Source organism: Arachis hypogaea, chromosome 14 (assembly GCF_003086295.3).
Source record: "Arachis hypogaea cultivar Tifrunner chromosome 14, arahy.Tifrunner.gnm2.J5K5, whole genome shotgun sequence".
In the NCBI taxonomy this organism is placed as follows: Eukaryota; Viridiplantae; Streptophyta; class Magnoliopsida; order Fabales; family Fabaceae; genus Arachis; species Arachis hypogaea.
The window spans coordinates 36,382,035-36,390,242 of NC_092049.1; the positions used below are offsets into that span (position 1 = coordinate 36,382,035).

Here is an 8,208-nt window from a genome sequence, read left to right on the forward strand (position 1 = left end):
TCATGGCTCTTTCTTTCCCTGGCAATGGCGCCAAGAACATGGTGCCAATACCATGGTTCACAACTTCGATACAACTAACCAGCAAGTGCACTGGGTCGTCCAAGTAATACCTTACGTGAGTAAGGGTCGAATCCCACGGAGATTGTTGGTATGAAGCAAGCTATGGTCACCTTGTAAATCTCAGTCAGGCAGATATAAAGTGATAATGGTGTTTTCGAATATTATATAATAAAATAGGGATAGAGATACTTATGTAATTCATTGGTAGGAATTTCAGATAAGCGAATGGAGATGCTTTCGTTCCTCTGAACCTCTGCTTTCCTGCTATCTTCATCCAATCAGTCTTACTCCTTTCCATGGCTGGCTTTATGCAAGGGCATCACCGTTGTCAGTGGCTACATCCCCTCCTCTCAGTGAAAAATATGCTCACATGCTCTGTCACAGCACGGCTAATCATTTGTCGGTTCTCGATCATGCTGGAATAGGATTCACCCTCCTTTTGCGTCTGTCACTAACGCCCAACAATCGCGAGTTTGAAGCTCGTCACAGTCATTCAATCATTGAATCCTACTCGGAATACCACAGACAAGGTTTAGACTTTCCGGATTCTCTTGAATGCCGCCATCATTCTAGCTTACGCCACGAATATTCTGGTTAGGAGATCTAAGAGATATTCATTCTAGCTTATTTCATGTAGAACGGAAGTGTTTGTCAGGCACGTGTTCATAGGGGAGAATGGTGATGAGCGTCACACATAATCATCACCTTCATCACGTTCTTGGGTGCGAATGGATATCTTAGAAGCGAAATAAGATGAATTGAATAGAAAACAGTAGTACTTTGCATTAATCTTTGAGGAACAGCAGAGCTCCACACCTTAATCTATGGAGTGTAGAAACTCTACCGTATGAAAATACATAAGTGAAGGTCCAGGCATGGCTGAGATGGCTAGCCTCCAAAACGTGATCACAGGATCAAAATACAATCCAGGATGCCTAATACAATAGTAAAAGGTCCTATTTATAATAAACTAGCTACTAGGGTTTACATGAGTAAGTATTTGATGCATAAATCCACTTCCTGGGCCCACTTGGTGTGTGTTTGGGCTGAGCTTGAGTGTTGCACGTGTAGAGGTCTTTCTTGGAGTTGAACGCCAGCTTTTGTGCCAGTTTGGGCGTTCAACTCTGGTTTTGGCTCCTTTTCTGGCGCTGGACGCCAGGTTTGGGCAGAAAGCTGGCGTTGAACGCCAGTTTACGTCGTCTATTCTTGGCCAAAGTATGGACTATTATATATTTCTGGAAAGCCCTGGATGTCTACTTTCTAACGCAATTGAAAGCGTGTCATTTCAAGTTCTGTAGCTCTAGAAAATCCACTTTGAGTGCAGGGAGGTCAGAATCCAACAGCATCAGCAGTCCTTCTTCAACCTCTGAATCTGATTTCTGCTCAAGTCCCTCAATTTCAGCCAGAAAATACCTGAAATCACAGAAAAATACACAAACTCATAGTAAAGTCCAGAAATGTGAATTTAACATAAAAACTAATGAAAACATCCCTAAAAGTAACTAGATCCTACTAAAAACATACTAAAAACATACTAAAAACAATGCCAAAAAGCGTATAAATTATCCGCTCATCACAACACCAAACTTAAATTGTTGCTTGTCCCCAAGAAACTGAAAATCAAATAGGATAAAAAGAAGAGAATATACTATAAATTCCAAACTATCAATGAAACATAGCTTCAATCATATGAGCGGGACTTATAGCTTTTTGCCTCTTGAATAGTTTTGGCATCTCACTTTATCCATTGAGGTTCAGAATGATTGGCATCTATAGGAACTTCAGATTTCGAATAGTATTATTGATTCTCCTAGTTCAGTATGATGATTCTTGAACACAGCTTCTTTATGAGTCTTGGCCGTGGCCCTAAGCACTTTGTTTTCCAGTATTACCACCGGATACATAAATGCCACAGACACATAATTGGGTGAACCTTTTCAGATTGTGACTCAGCTTTGCTAAAGTCCCCAATTAGAGGTGTCCAGGGTTCTTAAGCACACTCTTTTTTTTTTTTTTTGCTTTGGACCTTGACTTTAACCGCTCAGTCTCAAGTTTTCACTTGACACCTACATGCCACAAGCACATGGTTAGGGACAGCTTGGTTTAGCTGCTTAGACCAGGATTTTATTCCTTTAGGCCCTCCTATCCACTGATGCTCAAAGCCTTGGGATCCTTTTTATTTGCCCTTGCCTTTTGGTTTTAAGGGTTATTGGCTTTTTGCTCTTGCCTCTTGGTTTTAAGAGCTTTTGGCTTTTTCTGCTTGCTTTTTCTTTCTATTTTTTTTTCTAAATTTTTTTTTTGCCCCTTTTTTTTCTGCAAGCTTTGTTCTTTGCTGCTTTTTCTTGCTTCAAGAATCATTTTTATGATTTTTCAGATTATCAAATAACATGTTTCCTAGTCCTCATTCTTTCAAGAGCCAACATATTTAACATTCTTAAACAACAACTTCAAAAGACATATGCACTGTTCAAGCATACATTCAGAAAACAAGAAGCATTGTCACCACATCAATATAATTAAACTAAGTTCAAGGATAAATTCGAAACTCATGTACTTCTTATTCTTTTGAATTAAAGCATTTTTCATTTAAGAGAGGTGATGGATTCATAGGACATTCATAACTTTCAGACATAGTTACTAACTACTAATGATCATGTAATGAAGACACAAACATAGATAAGCACATAACATAGAAAACGAAAAACAGAAAAAATAAGAACAAGGAATGAATCCACCTTAGTGATGGTGGCGTTTCCTTCTTGAGGAACCAATGATGTCCTTGAGCTCTTCTATGTATCTTCCTTGTCTTTGTTGCTCCTCCCTCATTGCTTTTTGATCTTCTCTTATTTCATGAAGCATGATGGAGTGCTCTTGATGTTTCACCCTTAATTTTCCCATATTGGAACTCAATTCTCCTAGGGAGGTGTTGATTTGCTCCCAATAGTTTTGTGGAGGAAAGTGCATTTGAGGCATCTCCGGGATCTCATGGTGATGAGCTTCATACGCCTCTTGAGCTCCATGAATGGGCTCTCTTGCTTGCTCCATCTTCTTCTTAATGATGGGCTTGTCCTCTTTAATGAGGATATCTCCCTCTATGTCAATCCCAGCCAAATTGCATAGATGGCAAATGAGGTGAGGGAAGGCTAACCTTGCCATAGTGGAGGACTTGTCAGCCACCTTGTAGAGTTCTTGAGGTATAATCTCATGAACTTCCACCTCTTCTCCAATCATGATGCTATGGATCATGATGGCCCGGTCTATAGTAACTTCAGACCGGTTGCTAGTGGGAATGATTAAGCATTGAATGAACTCCAACCATCCTCTAGCTACAGGCTTGAGGTCCAATCTTCTTAGTTGAACCGGCTTGCCTTTGGAGTCAATCTTCCATTGAGCTCCTTCCACGCATATGTCCATAAGGACTTGGTCCAACCTTTGATTAAAGTTGACCCTTCTAGTGTAGGGGCGTTCATCTTCTTGCATCATGGGCAAGTTAAACGCCAACCTCACATTCTCCGGACTAAAATCTAAGTATTTCCCCCGAACCATTGTAACATAGTTCTTTGGATCCGGGTTCTTACTTTGATCATGGTTCTTAGTGATCCATGCATTGGCATAGAACTCTTGAACCATTAGGATACCGACTTGTTGGATGGGATTTGTTAGAACTTCCCAATCTCTTCTTTGAATTTCATGTCGGATCTCCGGATACTCATTTCTTTTGAGTTTAAAAGGGACCTCAGGGATCACCTTCTTCTTGGCCACAACATCATAGAAGTGGTCTTGATGGGCTTTGGAGATGAACCTTTTCATCTCCCATGACTCGGAGGTGGAAGCTTTTATCTTTCCCTTCCCCTTTCTAGAGGATTCTCCGGTCTTAGGTGCCATCAATGGTAATGGAAAAACAAAAGCTTATGCTTTTACCACACCAAACTTAGAATATTGCTCGTCCTCGAGCAATAAACAAAAGAATAGAAGAAGAAGAAGAAGAGATATGGAGAGGGAGAGGAAGATGTGGTTTCGGCCAAGAGGAGTGTAGAGGGATGTGTTGTGTGAATTTGATGAAGAATGGAGGTCTTTATATAGGGAAGGGAAGGGGGGAAAGGTTTCGGCCATATGGGTGGGTTTGGGTGGGAAATTGGTTTTGAATTTTTGAAGGTAGGTGGAGTTTATGAGGTAGGTTTATGGGGAAGAGTGTTTATGGGGTTGTGTGAAAGAGAGTGGTGAGAAGAGGTGAGTGGAGGTAGGTGGGGATCCTGTGGGGTCCACAGATCCTGAGGTGTTCAAGGATTTACATCCCTGCACCCATTAGGCATGTAAAAATGCCTTTGCACCCAACTCTGGGCGTTCAGCGCCAGGTTGGTGGCCATTTTGGGCGTTCAACGCCCATTTGTGTGCCATTTCTGGCGTTGAACGCCAGAACCATGCCTGTTCTGGCGTTCAGCGCCCAGAAGCTGCCCATTTTGGGCGTTCAGCGCCAGCACCATGCTCTGTTCTGGCGCTGAACGCCAGACAGATGCTCCTCCAGGGTGTGATTTTTCTTCTGCTGTTTTTGATTCCGTTTTCAATTTTTATATTTATTTTGTGACTCCACATGATCATGAACCTACAAAGACATATAACTAATAAAAATATAGTTAGATAAATAAAAATTGGGTTGCCTCCCAACAAGCGCTTCTTTAATGTCAATAGCTTGACAGTGGGCTCTCATGGAGCCTCACAGATGTGCAGAGCTTTGTTGAGACTCTCCAACACCAAACTTAGAGTTTGGATATGGGAGTTCAACACCAAACTTAGAGTTTGGTTGTGGCCTCCCAACATCAAACTTAGAGTTTGACTGTGGGGGCTCTGGTTGACTCTGCTTTGAGAGAAGCTTTTTCTGCTTCCTCTCCATGGTTGCAGAGGGAGATCCTTGAGTTTTGAACACAAGGGAGTTCTCATTCCATTGAAGGACTATTTCACCTCTGTCAACATCAATTACAGCTCTTGCTGTGGCCAGGAAAGGTCTTCCTAGGATGATGGATTCATCCTCTTCCTTTCCAGTATCCAGGACTATGAAATCAGCAGGGATGTAAAGGCCTTCAACCTTTACTAACACGTCCTCTACTTGTCCATAAGCCTGTTTTCTTGAACTGTCTGCCATCTCTAATGAGATTTTAGCAGCTTGCACCCCATAGATTCCCAGTTTCTCTATTATAGAGAGGGGCATGAGGTTTATTCCTGAACCAAGGTCACATAGAGCCTTAAAGATCATGGTGCCTATGGTACAGGGTATTATGAACTTTCCAGGATTCTGTCTCTTCTGAGGCAATGTCAGTTGATCCAGATCACTTAGTTCATTAATGAACAAGGGAGGTTCAACTTCCCAAGTATCAATGCAAAATAATTTGGCATTCAGCTTCATGATTGCACCAAGAAACTTGGCATTTTGCTCTTCAGTAACATCCTCATTCTCTTCAGAAGAGGAATACTCATCAGAGCTCATGAAGGGCATAAGGAGGTTCAATGGAATCTCTATGGTCTCTAGATGAGCCTCAGAGTCCTTTGGTTCCTTAGAGGGAAGCTCCTTATTGATCACTGGACGTCCCAGGAGGTCTTCCTCCTTGGGATTCACGTCCTCTCCTCTCCTCATAGGTTCGGCCATGATGCTTATGTCAATGGCCTTGCACTCTCCCTTTGGATTCTCTTCTGTATTGCTTGGGAAAGTACTAGAAGGGATTTCAGTGATCCTTTTACTCAGCTGGCCCACTTGTGCTTCCAGATTTCTAATGGAAGACCTTGTTTCATTCATGAAACTTACAGTGGCCTTAGATAGATCAGAGACTAAGTTTGCTAAATTAGAAGTATTTTGTTCAGAGTTCTCTGTCTGTTGCTGAGTGGATGATGGAAAAGGTTTATTATTGTTAAACCTGTTTCTTCCACCATTATTAAAGCCTTGTTGAGGCTTTTGATCCTTCCATGAGAAATTTGGATGATTTCTCCATGATGAGTTATAGGTGTTTCCATAAGGTTCACCTAAGTAATTCACCTCTGCCATTGCAGGGTTCTCAGGATCATAAGCTTTTTCTTCAGAAGATGCCTCTTGAGTACTGTTGGATACAGCTTGCATTCCATTCAGACTCTGAGAAATCATATTGACTAGACGAGTCAATATTTTATTCTGAGCCAATATGGCATTCAGAGTATCAACTTCAAGAACTCCCTTCTTCATAGGCGTCCCATTGCTCACAGGATTCCTTTCAGAAGTGTACATGAACTGGTTATTAGCAACCATGTCAATGAGTTCTTGTGCTTTTGTAGGCGTTTTCTTTAGGTGAATGGATCCACCTGCAGAGGTATCCAATGACATCTTTGATAACTCAGATAAACCATCATAGAATATATCCAGGATGGTCCATTCTGAAAGCATGTCAGAAGGACACTTTTTGGTCAACTGTTTGTATCTTTCCCAAGCTTCATAGAGGGATTCACCTTCTTTCTGTCTGAAGGTTTGAACATCAGCTCTAAGCTTGCTCAGCTTTTGAGGAGGAAAGTACTTGGCTAAGAAAGCCGTGACCAGCTTATCCCAAGAGTTCAGGCTGTCTTTGGGTTGAGAATCCAACCATAATCTAGCTCTGTCTCTTACAGCAAAAGGGAAAAGCATGAGCCTGTAGACTTCAGGATCTACTCCATTAGTCTTAACAGTATCACATATCTGCAAGAATTTAGTTAAGAACTGAAAAGGATCTTCAGATGGAAGTCCATGAAACTTGCAGTTCTGCTGCATCAGAGAAACTAATTGAGGTTTCAGCTCAAAGTTGTTTGCTCCAATGGCAGGAATGGAGATGCTTCTTCCATGTAAATTGGAATTAGGTGCAGTAAAGTCACCAAGCATCTTCCTTACATTATTATTATTTTCGGCTGCCATCTCCTCTTCCTGTTCGGAAATTTCTGAAAGGTTTTTTTTCTGGATTGTTGTAATTTAGCTTCTCTTAATTTTCTCTTCAGAGTCCTTTCAGGTTCCGGATCTGCCTCAACAAGAATGTTCTTGTCCTTGCTCCTGCTCATATGACAAAGAAGAGGGCACAGAAAAAATAATAATAATAGAGACCCTTTGTACCACTGTATAGGGATCCCTTTGTGAGTGGAAGAAAAGAGGGGGAGATGAAGAATGTAATGTAATGGAAGAAACACAACTGTGAGGAGGGTTGAGATGTGAGATGTGATGTTAGTAAATGAATAAATAAATAGAATTAGATGGGAGAGGGAGAATTTTCGAAAAATATTTTTGAAAAAGAGTTAGTGATTTTCGAAAATGGTTTTTGAAAAATGTTAGTATTTTTCGAAAATTTTTTAAAATCAAAAATAAAAATAATTAGTTAATTAAAAAGAAATTTTTGAAAAAGGGGGGGAGATATTTTCGAAAATTAGAGAGAGAGAGTTAGTTAGGTGGTTTTGAAAAAGATAAGAAACAAACAAAAAGTTAGTTAGTTAGTTGAAACAAATTTGAAAAGATAAGAAGTTAGGAAGTTAGAAAAGATATTTTGAAATTAGCTTTTTGAAAAAGGTAAGATAAGAAGATATTTTAGAAATTAGTTTTGAAAAAGATTTTATTGTTAAAATCACAATTAATGACTTGATTCACAAGAAATCACAAGATATGATTCTAGAACTTAAAGTTTGAATCTTTCTTAACAAGCAAGTAACAAACTTCAAATTTTTTGAATCAAAACATTAATTGTTATTGTTATTTTCGAAAATTATGATATAAAAATAAAAAAAAGATTTTTTGAAAAATATTTTTGGAATTTTCGAAAATAACTAAGAATTTTGAAAAAGATTTGATTTTTGAAAAAGATTTTGAAAAAGATAAGATTTTCAAATTGAAAATTTGATTTGACTCATAAGAAACAACTTGATTTTAAAAATTTTTGAAAAAGTCAACTCAAATTTTTGAATTTGATGAGAGAAAAAGGGAAAGATAATTTTTTTGTTTTTTTTTTGAATTTTTATGATGAGAGAGGAAAACAGGAAAAATGATGCAATGCATGAAATTTTTAGATCAAAACATGTGATGCATGCAAGAATGCTATGAATGTCAAGATGAACACCAAGAACACTATGAAGATCATGATGAACATCAAGAACACATTTTTGAAAATTTTTAATGCA

The 8,208-nt window shown here is 39.3% G+C and overlaps 1 non-coding gene across 1 annotated transcript; it reads left to right on the plus strand.

The window, feature by feature from the left end:
* The first annotated feature begins 6,460 nt into the window (after positions 1 to 6,460).
* On the plus strand, positions 6,461 to 6,568 carry LOC112745408 (small nucleolar RNA R71). The gene has a single exon (XR_003173339.1). It is a non-coding gene; the product is annotated as a small nucleolar RNA R71 (small nucleolar RNA).
* Positions 6,569 to 8,208: the final 1,640 nt, after the last annotated feature.